Here is a 15,113-nt window from a genome sequence, read left to right as displayed (position 1 = left end):
AACTGAAGTAACATTCCCATTAAGAGTTGAGTGTATACAAACTTGGATGCTCTAGAAGTACTTAAGCAATATAGGGGGCTGGGACTAGAGGAAGACTTTGTCACTGCTCTTAGGCTAGAGACAAGCCTTGTCATGACTTAAGTAGCCTTTTAGGTAGCCATCCTATATAAAATAATTGATTTGTTTTTAAATATAGAATAAAACTGGACTTAATGCTTTAGGGGTTTTAGATACAAAGGACTGCCACATTCCGGGAACACTGCATGACTTAGCCAAAAAGACACACAAAAGTATGCAATAAGCTCTTGTGCCTGAAACTGGAAGAGAATAGCTTGAAATAAAATTCATGTGCCCGAAACTGGAGGAATAGTGGTTTGTCTTATCATAATAAGCAAGTTGGACTCATCTAGTGAAAAGATGAGACAACCGCAAACATGTTTTGAATAAAATAAAGCAAGTATGCCAGTGAAGGTCCTAGGTGTAGGTTCAATTTTTAACCCCATTTCAAGTGGCAAGTCTGAATTATGGACTATAGGAAAAAGCAAACAAAAGTGAAAATAGGCTGGTGAACCTCAAAGGAGACTTCTGTCACGATAAGAAGTGTTTGTAGCTCATAGAATAGTTTATCATTGTTGTGCCTTTAGTCCGTGTCATACTTATTTTTTATCGAAGTTCTAAACTGATATTGAGTCTGGTGAGCAAGGGAGGATGTTTTTCTTGATTTATTGTTTTCCTGATGCATCACCGAGGACAGGTGATAGTTCAAGTTTGGGGGTGTGTTAACCCACATTCTGTGAGTTAATACATGCTTTATGAAGTAATTAGTTTAATGATATTTTTATCTTAGAGTGTTTAGTTTTTATGTTTATTTGTTGTTTTAAACCAAATTAGTGTGGAGCACATTAGGTGCTCCCTTTTGTTAGTTTTATGTTTATTTTGTATGCAAGAGTTAGCGAATAGGCATGAGGAGGCACGACTGATCAAGTCAGAAAGTATGCTTTGAGGAAGAGAATGTAGTTCGTTAATGAATGGAGTGCAAGATGGTATAAAAGTGGAGAGAGAGTTACAATGGGGGAAAAAGCTTAATGGGCGCTGAAAATGAGAGTGGAAAATATTCAAACACAAGGTAGAAGCAAGCAGCGCTACAGGACAAGATTATGTGCAAAAGTACACTGTGCGCCGCCTGCTGTGTAACTACAATCATTAAGGAATTCAGAAATCTTAATATACATATATTAGGGTTACAAACGGAGCTTAGAGATTTGTTTTCCCCACCTTTTTATATATGTTACTAATTGTTATAGAGATACACGTTTAGATCCTTCTGACCTTGCATGTCACGACTTCACACATCATCAACTCATGAACACACTAATATATATGTACGGATCATAGCTCAACTATACCTATATTATCACTTTTACAATATGTTTCCTTTTTACTGCACTTTTATAATATAAGAAAGTTGGACTCACGTCCAACAACCATTGTTATTTTTGCCTACTTGTGCTTAAAATGGAAAATAATATTAATACAAAAGTCATGTATGTGTAGTAGCACTCCCTATGGGTACGATACTCTTTTATTTATCACTTGTTATAATTCCAACATGTATACTTGCATGTGACACTATAGAATTCCGAACAAGGACGGAGGAGAAAATAACGTGTCTTAAAATGCTTGATGGAGTCGGAGAAAGGTTTGAAGATTTTCTTTGCTTGCTTCAAAGAGACCCAGCCGTACCGTCCGTGATCTGTTTTGTGTTGCACGTGAAAATAGTAGAAGAGCAGTGAGACAGTGTCCCCAAACTCCAGATATTGACATGTCAACACAAAAGCCCGGAGAAAGGATATGGAGTTCAGATGGAGTTGGATGGGCGCGAGCTCCAAGTGGTTGAAGAAAGAAATTTGAAAATCCGTGAATAGCACCTGAAACCCCATCTCCCTGAAAACGATCTCATACATTGATATTAAGTCCGGAGGATAGGTATCGCACACCCGTTCATCTATACCAGGCACAAAGATAATCCAGTCATTTTCTGCTAGACTTCCGCCTTCGCCCACGTGCACACTGACATCAGTATGGACATCAGAGCTATCAGTGGCAAAGTGACATTCTGATTCGAGCACTTCGGTCGTCACCCAATCCTCCATAGTAACTTCCCGTTCAATGGGAGGAGTGACCGAGGACAACGCCAAGATAGAAGCAAGCATCCGATCATCCGTTGGCTCGGCCATGATCACCTGAAAAGCAGAGGAAACAAGTGAATTCGAAGATCAAATCAAATCCACCCTTCCACTACTAATTAAGTGAAAGGGCGTTTAACGTGTTCGAGGATGAAGTCTCCTCGACGCATACCCTCACTCGAGGCACAAGAAATTGACATCCCCGACGAGGAAACCGACGGTCACAACTCGATAAGACCAGGCCTAAAGCCTCCAATGCGAGTAAATAAAATATCCTCCATCAATTCCAGATTCTGGTTGAAGCTCAATCGGAAAACTCAAGTAATTTCCCGGGTAGAAAAAGCTCCAACTGAAATCTGGGTGGACGTTACTCTCGAAAACGAATCTCACGTTGATTCTAAGGACTAACCCTAAACGGAGATGATGAAGAATATGACATCGCCGCTGTGAACCACCAACACCTTACTGGAAAATAACTGTCAGTCACCCTAAAACTATCCTAACTGCATGCATCCCTAAATCAAACTTAAGAAACACATTAAAATAGAGGAAATAAGGAGTCAAGCCTACTTTGAATGATTAGAAGAAAGCTTGGAAAGTAAGAGGGTAAGGCGTGAATGGCAGAGATGACGGCAGAGGAAGCGACAAACAGTTGAAGGATTTGAGAGTGCAGAGGGAGTGTGTAAAATTTCAAATGGGAAAGGGTTTGAAGTACTTATAGACACTTAAAGCCCTCACGTGCCCTGCACGTTCCACTAGGGAAAGGGAAAATCATCATTAAACCCTGAACCCTAGAGGCTAGGCTAGTCATCACGACGCATTAAATGCGGAACAAAGCTCGAGGCGAACACACACACACACGTACCTCTTCACTTTTCCAACATGTGTTCATCTCCCCGTCTACCGGTTAGTCTACTTCTTCGCTACTATTCTATCCGGCCACAAACACGTCTCCTCTTAGAGGGCCTCCTATGCCCGCTCCTAACGACCTTAAGTCATCACTTCCACGACCGAAAGCAACGACTTAGGGGCTCATGTTCTGGACTGGCCCAATGGTTCTAATAGGCCCAATCCACTCACTAGCATGAGGTGACCCAATAAGCATTGGCCCAACCTACCGATCTATCTAAAGGACATATCCTCTTCGACCAAGCATGGCTTCAAACCTCCCACGACTAAGGACTATCCGAATACGCTTGTCTCCCCTCCTCGGCAACGGCTAGTTCCTTACAGGAACCTAGTCAAGACGACAAGACCTAGTCAACAAATGCGTATGTTTTGGGCTCTGGATTTACGCCTTGGCCCACAAATATATCATGAGCCAATTTACTTCAATGAGAGCACTAAAAATAGCCATCTACCTCTAGAGATCAAGGAAATCCAAACTTTGCCCAAACTTTCATACTTTCTATTTCACATTTGTTCTCTTTCTTACTTTGGCATTGGAGTGCCTTGCAGGTACAACCCATTTTTTTCTCTCAACCATCACCAAAGATCAAGCTGCCTGTTTCTGGCCACCTGTTCAGCACCAATGAAACATATGAGAAGCCTTAATAGTTTCCTCGTTGAACCGCACCAGATACTTCCTCAGAAATTTTGATCGTGCCTGCCGAACATGGAACGGGCTAGTTGTCGACACCTTACGATGCTTACTCGCCGATAAGTGATGTGCCATCCTTTTTATTAAGTCGTGATAACTAAAGACAGAATGACGCGGGAGGCTCATGTACCACCTCAAAGCTACCTCTTTGAAAGTGCCGACCACGAGTTTGCACTTCAACGAGTCAAAGACCCTGACTATCGCCATTTGATTATTAATGGCAATGATGTGCTCCTGAAGATCGGTCATGCCGTCGAAAAAGACCAACGACATAAGTTTGAAATTCTCTAGAACTTGGTCATTCCAAATCGTCTCAGAGAATGGGTGGAGATCCAAGTGTTTCTTCCGCGTCATCATCCCCTTGACTTTGTGCATGCAACATCTGCACGCTATCCTGCAGACTCTCGTCCAGCTGTCTCAAGACTTCAACCACGACCAACAAATGGGTCATGTCCGGTAGTGGATCTTCGCTCGTGGGTTAGGCCCCCGACGTATCTGAGAATGAAAGGAAAAAGAACTGTTTTGTGGCCTAGGAAAATTTTACCTAGGCCCTATAGTGGGCGCCAAATTAATGTTCTGGCAAAAAACACTAAAAGGTTGACTTCCCTGATAAAAGCAGGGAGAACCGCAAGAGTATAGCAATGTTGTATGTTTTTATGTAATGTTTTAGATCTCATTCTGCGGGTGCCCTTAATATAGGCTCCGTAAGGCTCTTCATTGTCTCATTCAATACACTACCTTAAACCTCCCTATTGTCCACCGCTGCCATAACCATGGGCAATAAATCCAAGTAAGATTTTAGCCTCATCAATGATGGCGATTACAACTTTCCCGCTCCATCAATTCTAGGTCCAGACAATAACAACCGACCTTGTACCCGATATTATGCTTGTTCCATCCGTCCACGTATTATACCCGACTCCATGACTACCAGCTCGATATAGCTGGTTTCGTAGTTGGCCGTGGTGTAGACCACTTAACCGGACTCGACCCACACCATCAGTCCTTTGTACCTAATTGCACCTCATCCTCCATTTGAGTTTACACCCCGACCTAGATAAGATTTACTCATATATATATATATATATATATATATATATATATATATATATATATATATATATAAATAATTTTGTTTTAAGGCCAACTTTATGATCCAAATATTTCTCATATCACTTTTCTTTTTGTTTTATTGTTAACTTAATTTAATAGAGTTAACTCAATTTCTCATATCATTTTTCGCCACTAAACCAGAGTCCTAACATATGTCATGAATGCATAATGCGCAGCAACATAATAAAACATGACCACTGCTAATCAAGACGCAGTAAAACATGACCAACACAATAAAACATGATAATCATTCATGTAATCATTATAATTTAATCACATACTTCATAATACACACCTCTTTATTATAACGACATCAATTCATCATAGAAAACATATGTCATATTTCATCAAGGCATAATCACATCAATTCATCGTAAGAAGCATACATCATATTACATCAACGCATAAACACATCATTTTATCTTTGCACCATTACTAGAAAAATAAATCATATGATTCATTTTATTTTTCTAAAGTGTAGTTATTGTGTTAGTTTTCTAACGTTTTGAACAACACATCAAACAGACTTACGGTTCAAGATAATTAAAAATGAATTGATCGTTAAATCTATGGAATTAGATCTTCTCCAATTTTTTTTCTCACGCCCTCTCTCATGTGTAATTATGAATGGTTGGATTAATCCAACATTTGAAAAGAAAAAGAAAAGAAAGCATCATAATTTAATGAAGAAAGAGAAATATATATTAGTTATAATTTTCTTTTTAACCAAATATTTAAGAGACAAAAATGAGTACATTTAAGAATGAGAACTTTCTTCTCCCCAAAAAAATTGAACTTTTTACTTAATATTCTTTAATTTTTGTGGTATTTTAATTTTAATTATATTTTTATTTAAAATTAATTAAATTATTTTTAAACATAAGTAATCAATCAATTAAATTAATTTTTATATTCAATAAAAATGAGAATAATCAAAATAATATTTATTTATATAAACACAGTAGAAAAAATTATGTAAGTAAAAAATATTTAAATTTAATATTTTATAATATTTTCAGCTTTTAAAAGTAATTATAATAAATGAATTATAATGTACTATATTTCATTGTTTAAACGTTATTTTTTTTAAAATGATTTGTTAAAAATAGATGTTAAGTGTACAATTTACATACGACAATTATCCGTCACCAACTTAATTAGTTATTTTTAACTTTTTTTCTATCTTTTAAATAAAAATAAGATTAATTTAAATATTATAAAAATTATATATGAAATACGTATTTGTGGCTAAGAAGAAATTAATGTCTTGTTTTTCATATTGTCAACTAAATTATTTTAATAATATATCAACTACTATTTTTCAAACTTTAAAATTTTTTTTAAAAATTATTTGAAAATGAGTGAAATCGTTGAAACATACAACTTATAAATTAGTTTTGTTTGTCATAAATTATAATTAATTAGCTAATTTACATATATGTACTAGTGTCTCTACCCGTGCGAGGCACGGGATAAAATTTCTTATACTAAAAAAACATATTTTATAATTATTTATAATTTATAAATAAAGTTATATTAACATTATAATTTGTTTTTGTTATTAGTTGGACACAATTTTTTTTTATCAATAATAAACTATATTTTGTTTATAAAAATATCTTTATTACTTAAAAATTTAATTTATTTAACTATAAAAAAAATTTTAAAATTTTAAATTATGATGCAAGTTTAAAAAAAATAGAATTTGTTATTTTTTTAAGTTTCCAAAAAAAATCATTTAATCTTTAAATATATAATATCAATTAAAAATTTAAAACGAAAAAACTTTATTAAAATTGCTCGATATGAAAAATAAATTAAAAAGATCTCATTTTAAAGATGACCTTCAGAGAAACAATTTATATAAAATCAATTTTAATTTAGAAAACTTATATATTTATAGATTTTTTTGAATAAAATGATAAAGAATAGAATATAATCAAAGAAATTATAGAAATTAAAAGTTTAAATATTTATAGTATGTTATGATTTGAAGAGATTTAGTTTTTGGAAAACAACTTAATTTTATTATTCATGTTTGGAATAATTTATAAGATTTAAAATGTCAAATAAAAATATTTTAATTGATTTAAAATTAGTTTGTAAAAATAATAATTTTAAAAAAAAAATTTTAGAACTCTAGATTACTTGAGGTTATTATCTATTACAGAAGTTGATTGATATAATTTTAAATGATTTTAAGTTTTTCTATCATCAATTTTTATGTTAGAATTTAATAAAACAGTTATGATTTTTTTTTGTGGTAAAAATAAAAACATTAGTTTTTTTAAAAACATTAGTTTTCCTATTTAGTTTGAAAATGTTAATGGAATTTATATGGTGCTCATACTATTATAATGATTCAATATGTAATTAAATTATTAATTTTTTACATATATTTGTTATTTCATTTTTAATTATTATTCTCTATATAAGATATTTGATAGTGAATATTTTAATAATATTTAATTATGAGTAAACAAAATAAATAAGAGATCAATTTGATTGTGTTAGTTAAATAAAATTTGATTCCAATCAATAAAGTAACATTTGCATCAAAATGTTAAATATGATTGGTAAGGAAAATAAGAAAACTGACAATGTATCAAAATAGTTTGAATGCTCCCAACTTTATTTAACGCAAGTGGAAATCCAAAGCAGAATAAATACAACCAAAGAAGAAACCTTGATACCCTCACTTGCTCCAATTGCATGTTCTATACCTCCAGTATAATCGTGGGCAGAAATTAGAGTGATGATAACAGTGTCAGCCATGCAAACAAAGATGACAAAGTTGCTCACTGCCCATACTAATTAATCATGCACCCATCAATTTACACATTTACAAATTGGTTCAATTAAGAAAAAGCTAATTCCAAGTACAACCTTTAAAGCCATAAGTGAAATGTGATATTTGTAATTGTTCTGGAGATAATAATGTCTAAAAAATTTAATCTACTATAAGATAAATACAAAGTTTCCAATCATCATTGATAAAAACTGTGATAAATCTATTTAAAAAGTATTATGTTGAATATTGAGGGTCTAAAGAGGCTTATCCACGAAGGAAGTGATAATCATCTATTAATAACAATAAAATATTGAGGGTTTTCGTTATATGTGACATTATTGCACACTTGGGTTTCAAATGGAAGCTTGCAAAAAAATACTCATCATCTTTGAGTTTCTTATGTCTTTAGAGATACACAGTGGCTTCCACTCGAACATTGGCACAATTTATAGAAATGAAAAATCATCATTCTCAATGTTGATTTCATAATTATGAGAGAACTCAAAAATGTTACCGAAAAGCTAAGAACGGATTCAGCTTCTTCTTCACTGTGGTAGTAGGTCATTGACGGTCAAGAGCTTGACCTCTGTTTCTCTATAAGATTATCCTCTGCATCCAAATCTTTGCAAGGCATTCGGTACCCCATATTCTATTGGATATATTGTGTCATCTATAATCAAAAAGAGTAGAAATGAAAGCAAAATTTCATTATCTTTTCATCTTGTCACTGACTTGAATAGTGTTTGAAAATGGAAATAATGCAAGCAAAATAAAACAACACAACTGAATGTAATGGTAGCTGGTACATCCATTTTAATTGGCAGGAAATAAATTTTAATGACTAAGAAATAAAGAAGCAAAGACTGTTTCAATAAAACAATATTTTGCCACGTTAAAAAATCAATTGAGGTGATAAAGCAAGTGTATCACATCCATCCATCAGCCATGTTTTAAAATTCAATACCTATTGATAAAAACTAAACTTTTGCATATAGAATATCATTTTGATTATGGAACATCGGTTAGATCTAAAACTACACAATCACATATTTAAGGTTAAACTATCAATTGTCTTCTCTTAAACAGCTGTTTATTTACTATTCGCAAAAGAATTGGAATTTACGAAATGAAGAGAAAGAGAATGAAGAAATAAAAGAAGAATGAAGAAAGAAAAATAGGTACCTCCAGCTTCATTCAGAACTTCAATCTATCTTCCTCTTTGTTATCACACTGTAAGCTTGCAGCCGAAAATCAATGGTGATTCTTAGATGAAACCATGATACTGACAAAACTCAAAACCCACAACACAAAAATCAAAACTTAAAAGAAAATGGGTAATGGAATACGAATAGGGAGTGCTATGAATACCGCATATAGTTCTATGGTTTGTAATTAAAAGATGGCTTGCTTATTAAGCGCTTGGGTCCTTTGGAATGCAGAGAGTTATATTGACTATTCGGCTAAAGAAAGTATTAATGTGTTGCATAGGAAATCAGAAATGAATTTGAAACACCTATATTGGAAAATGTAGAAACAATAGATACTGAGTATAAATATTAAGCGTAATATTTATATGTAAAATGTTTGTTAAATTGGTTTAGTGATTAGATTTAGGTAATTTTAGTAGTATATTATTTTATTATATTAAAAAAATAGATAGTAGATTATTATTAATAATAGATTTAATAAATAAAATAAATATAATTATATTAAATGAAAATTTACTTTTATAGTATAAGTAAAAATATAAGAATTCATGAGAGAATGCCAAGTGGCAAACTTGCCAAAATACTCCTCTTGCATTATTCTATTGTATGATGATCATTTTGAAAAATAATTTTATAGACTTGTTTTACCTCAATATTAGGAGATTGGTCAATTAAATAAAGACTTAAGCAATCTGAAATTAATAGTATAAATATTTTTTAAAAAATTGTTAATTATAGAAAAGTTAAATAGACACTTGAATGATTATTTCAAAATGACATTGAAAGTTGAAAAGTTTTTGTTTTCCCACAAATTTTGAGAAGTTAAATAGACACTTGAATGATTATTGAATTTTTTTGAATTAATTTAAAACAAATAGATATAATTAAATAAAATGGAATTATATTAATTAAAACTTTCCTTTTATAGCATAAATAAAAACAACAGCATGCATGAGAGGCTGACAAGTGGCAAACTTGTCAAAGTTCTCATTTTGCTTTATTATTATGTATGATTATAAAAACATATACAATAGGAAGATTATTTTAATCTTCTTTTATAAATTTTGAAACATTTTTTATTTAGCCACAACCACGTTTTTTATTTAGCCACATGTTGCATAAATAAAATACCACAAAAATTAACGAAAATAAAAACAAACATGTGAAAAGTTCTCATTTGTTTTTTTTGGCAGAAGAAAGTTCTTATTTTTAAATATACTAATTTTTGTCTCTTAAATAGGTTAAAAAGAAAATTGAAACTAATATATATTTCTCTTTCTTCATGTTTTCTTTTCTTTTCATTGTCAACGGTTGGATTAATTCAACTATTCATAATTGCAGAGGACATGAGAGAAAAAATTGGAGAGGATCCAATTCCTTAAATCTATAATATAAAAAAATTTACTATTCTGATTTCACGAAAATAACCTTTGATTATCTTAGTCTAAATTAAAATTTTTGAGACAAATAATGTCTTTTACTGATTTATTCCAAATAAAGAGTATTTACTTGGAAACCAATTGGGCAATTGAAAGACGTGAAACCCTTTTCTCTTCCATCTGAAAACCCTACATTTTGAAAAAGGTTGCTCCCCTGCTACCACATCTCTTCAGATCCACTTCAAAAAAAGAAATTCTCACTCTCTCCGGTCCTTCTGCTTCTTATTTGATCAAGATTTCCGCCATTTTTCACACCAGGTAAATGGATAATGTTACGAACTTGATGCAAGCCGTTGATTTCATGTTGATATTCCGCCATTTTTTTCACAAACATCTTACTTGTTTTATGTTCATCCGATGTTTATTTCATGAAACCAGTTTACCCATTTTTTTCTTGAGATATTATGGCGGAAATGAAAGGATTAGGCCAATAGGTACATAATTCATATTGAGTATTTTGGGTTTGAGCTATATCTGTTTTGCCCGTGGAGGTAGGTTTGAGGTTGTTAAAGCTTGAACATGCACTAAAACTCTGTTGGTTCCTTCTCATTTTCCACTCCATGTCTGGGTATCACAACACATGTAGAATATATTTCACCTTTTTCTTAAATTTTGTCAAAGGATAGAAACAAACAGTGTTTTGGTATTGCTTTACAGATGACGAGTGATTCAAGAAATGTACAATCACCTGGAAGGACAATGAGCGGGTCTATTGTAGTTGATGCATTATTGTGGCATATTTCAGCTGCCAAAGGAAGGGTTATAACAACCCAGTTTTCATCTAACATTAATCGTCTTGGAACTTTGAAAGTTGCCGCTGATTTAACTGGCAGAAGTCTTGGAACTTTGAAAGTTGCCGCTGATTTGACTGGCAGAAAGTTGGTATGTTTATTTTATTTCTTAGCTTGTATATTTTAATTGATTAAGCTCGTGTTTAAAGTTTTATGACTATTCAATCAGGTGTTTGCTGGCATGTTGTTAATGACATATTTGGATGTAGCTTCGAAGGATGGAAAGTCTCCAATTGATCCATTGGTAATAAACACGTGTTTAACGATACTAACTTTGAAGAATTGGAAAAACTTTTCTCTAACATGGACATTTCACTGGATTCTTCTTGGAATTTAAAGAATGGTGTTGCAGAATATGTGTTCAAGAAGAGAAATGTATGTTTAACGATACTGACTTTGACATTGGTTGATTTGCAGAGTTACTTTGTTCTTTTTTCGCGGATGCCAGTTTATTTCAAAAGCATAACTACATGGCACTCTTAATCAACACAGGTTACCCGATAAAAATTGTCCTTAAATTGATGCAGGTATGTCACTGTTATTTTTAATGTACTATTATTTTTTGGTGATTCACGAATAACAATACCGGAAGCAATTATAGACCACAAAAGAATATAAGTGAATTTAAGTGATATGCCTTAGTTTTATTAAATTGAATTTAAGTGATATAGTATTGTGGTGATGTGTTATGCTACTGTCTAGGCGTTGGTGGACAGTTTTCTGGGTAATTGTGGAGCTGTTCTGACCTGTCATGCATTTTTATTGTAGTTTCGATTAAGTGTGTGATGGGCTGGATCAAGGATTCATAGTTGCAATAGGATCTGTATTTGTTCCTAAACTAAACAACTTGACAAATCAATCTTTCGAAACCGCAGCGTTTGCAGACAGTTTAACAATTTGCACATGCTATGACACAACATAGTTGCTATTTGACAACATTTTGCACTAAATTGTTTATCACAAATCAATTGTGATTTGTTCAAGTTATACTACATTACTTTTGTTTTCAGGTATGCCATGACAGGACAAAACTAAGTGAAGACAAGTTTTTTTCCTAATGCTTGACATGGTAATCAAGTTTTTGTGCAGTTAACACTGTGAATTTGTTCCTAATTTTTTTTGTTCTAGAAATTGTACTATACCAAGTTGATTCATGCTTTTTTGATCTACTGAAATTTTTTGTTTCTCTTTATAAATATGTTTAAAAGAATTGTGATCCTCTTTGCATAATCGCTACTTTGCTGCATTTTGGACAAAGATAATAAAATCGACAACAACTCGGCAACAAGTGCCTTGAGGTTGGGGGAACATGATTATTGTGATAGAAGTTAATAATTTAATTTTCTTTTACCTGCCGGTCTTAGTACCTTACCTTGATGAAATGTAGAACATTCCCGCAATCATGAAACCTTGACAGTTTGTCTTTATGGAAAGTTTTATTTGTGACATTCGGTTAAAGAAATGTATATCATGAATATTTGGTTTTTACAGTAATATGCATGCCAAATAGTATGCATGGTGAGATACTAGAGAAAAATGAAAAGTTCAGTGTGGGTTGATTAATCCATTTGCTTGCAAGTGACACACAAGCACTGGTTTCAATGGACATTTACAGGAAGTTCTGACACAAGTTCTTAAATGCTGAACTTTTATCTTTTTACCGCACTCTGACGGTGCTGATGGCTGGTCTTTTGTGCACTGTGACGGCGACACAAACAATTTCAATAAATTCAATCAAAATGGTTGTTTATTTTTCCTGTAAACCACTTACTCTCTTCTGCAAAATTATTTTGGAATTTATATCTTGCTCACCTACTAATTGAAGTTTCTTTTAAGTGATGCAAATCGACGTGCTCGAGGTCGATGGAAAGTATTATGGTGTGTGCTCTTTTGAATTGCGTATAGCATCTTATCATGTTTGATGTCCACTTATCAGGTCTTTGAAGACAATAACAATTAGATCGAGTGACACGACAAAAGATTCAGCCGACGAGTAAGCGGAGTAAACTCTGCTCGGTTTCGACAGGTAGCTCTTTGACCATACCCTCCGTTGAGAAAGCGGAGTAAGCAGAGATTTAGCCGACAAGTATCCCTTTTATCTCACATTCCGTTTCGAAATTCTTAAATTTTCCATACAAGCTGATTATTGATATTAACAATTATATTGGCTCTAACACTAAGCTTTGTTTATCTGATTATTTTTTCATTTCTCTTTCAGGAAAATTCGGTGTCTTTTTTGCATCGATTCGATGTCTTTCAGGTAAACTCCAATTCATGTAATCAATTCTGTTTTATATTAGAGCCGGTAGTTTGATTCAATTCGATACTAATATGTTGTATGGTTTATCAGATGATCTCAAAAGAAATCCCTCATGTTTTCTGAAGCCTTGTCTGACTGTTAATTGCTAATCAACTACTTGCTCAAAAAGAATAAACTAAGTCCATGTCCTTAACATTTATAAATGAAGATTCTTCCACTAATGGAAGATTCCAAATGGTCCATTGTGATATATAGTTTTATGATCTTGCTTGAGCCCGTAATCTTTTGGGGTTTCTGGGTTTGATTTGTGTAACAGCGCAACTCAAATTTATCACTGCACCTTTTCTATTCCCTAAAACCATGCAACATTTACTTTTCATCTCTACTCGTATGTCTTGTACTTAAGCATGTTTGTTTGCTACTGTCCATCTTGTACTTGAGCATGTATTTTTGCTGCTGTCCGTATCAGTTTAATCACTGGTAAATTGTCGTTTTAATCACACGGTCTTTGAAGTATTCTTCCTGTTACAAGAGATCGTGTTGTATGTTTGGAGCATTTAGTTTCGTTGAATGATAGAGCAAACTTTCTTTGTTGGCGACATTTGTAGGTTTCTTTCAATCTATCGTAATTGATCTAAGAGGCCTATAATTTTCACTGGATGCCAATCTGAGCCTCTACTTGCGATTATTTTGGTTGTGGCGTGGCATGGAGGTTCACGATTCAACCTTTTGTCGATTGGTCCATCATTAAAGATCATGCAGCATGCTACTACTATTAATAATCTAGCAATGAGAAATCCGAATCCTGATGTGAATAATGGATTATTTATGTTTTTGTCCACTATGGCACCCTGTTGATTATGTGGTTATGTCACATAATTAAGGGACTATATATTATTGTCATATATGTGCAAACTAATGTCACAAAAGACAATTATACTATCAGAAAAATATTTAATATAATAAATGTTGAATTAAGAATTCAATTGTCTTAATCTATTTTTGGAATAGATTGTAAGTTGGAGTATTTTTTGTCAAAGAAAATGAGTGATAATATCTCATTATCATCAAACACACAATGGTAGTCCTAGGATTTGATACCAGGTGGAAACATGAGCATCAGTCGAATAAAATAGAATATATCAAAGTAAATATCTTTTATGTACGGAAAAAAATTTATAGTTGATTAAAATGTTTTTTTATACTAAAAATATTGTATTTATCATTTAAAATGTATTTTGGTTAAACAAATTAATTTTTTTTTTCTTTTTATGTTTGTATGAACTTTAGTACAATTAAACTATTCTCAAGTTTTTATGTAACAATGCATAATGTTTTTTCTAAAGATGTATAATTGATTTTAAGATGTTTGATTATTATTTAAAATATATCTTATGGCTAGATTTATAAAAAAATTAATTGAAATTATCTACGGAAATAAATTTATTATTGATTCAAGTATTTTTCTTAAATATTATCAGAAAAATAGAAACATTTATATGCGAGAAAAAATCGGATTGATTAAAATGTTTATATATATTTAAAAATAATAAACTCTTTTGATTAAGCAATTTTATTTTTTTCTTTTCATTTTACATCAGTACCCGTGTGAACGCACGAATATTGCACTAGTTAGTAAGAGTAAATATTCAATGTTTAGTAGTCTGAACGGGTTTAACCAGAATTAAATCATTACTAAATAAATAATATTTCATTTATTAAATA

The 15,113-nt window shown here is 32.4% G+C and overlaps 2 long non-coding RNA genes across 11 annotated transcripts; one reads left to right on the top strand and one right to left on the bottom strand.

Annotated features, from left to right (window-relative positions):
* Positions 1-8,055: 8,055 nt before the first annotated feature.
* Positions 8,056-9,150, bottom strand: LOC131607908 (uncharacterized). Its single transcript, XR_009285438.1, has 2 exons — positions 8,873-9,150; positions 8,056-8,360 (listed from the first exon to the last, which is right to left on the bottom strand). It is a non-coding gene; the product is annotated as an uncharacterized LOC131607908 (long non-coding RNA).
* Positions 9,151-10,404: 1,254 nt separating this feature from the next.
* Positions 10,405-14,374, top strand: LOC131603387 (uncharacterized). 10 transcript variants are annotated; one of them, XR_009284366.1, is made up of 8 exons: positions 10,407-10,595; positions 10,995-11,219; positions 11,298-11,372; positions 11,546-11,655; positions 12,139-12,197; positions 13,065-13,154; positions 13,347-13,388; positions 13,997-14,374. It is a non-coding gene; the product is annotated as an uncharacterized LOC131603387 (long non-coding RNA). The 10 variants fall into 10 exon arrangements; XR_009284364.1 differs by adding an exon at positions 10,833-10,919 and having other exon boundaries at positions 10,405-10,595; positions 12,139-13,388; XR_009284361.1 differs by having other exon boundaries at positions 10,406-10,595; positions 13,065-13,388.
* Positions 14,375-15,113: the final 739 nt, after the last annotated feature.

Source organism: Vicia villosa, linkage group LG5, assembly GCF_029867415.1.
Source record: "Vicia villosa cultivar HV-30 ecotype Madison, WI linkage group LG5, Vvil1.0, whole genome shotgun sequence".
NCBI lineage: Eukaryota > Viridiplantae > Streptophyta > Magnoliopsida > Fabales > Fabaceae > Vicia > Vicia villosa.
Note: the sequence above shows the minus strand (reverse complement) of the source record. Positions and strands in the feature narration are given on the sequence as shown.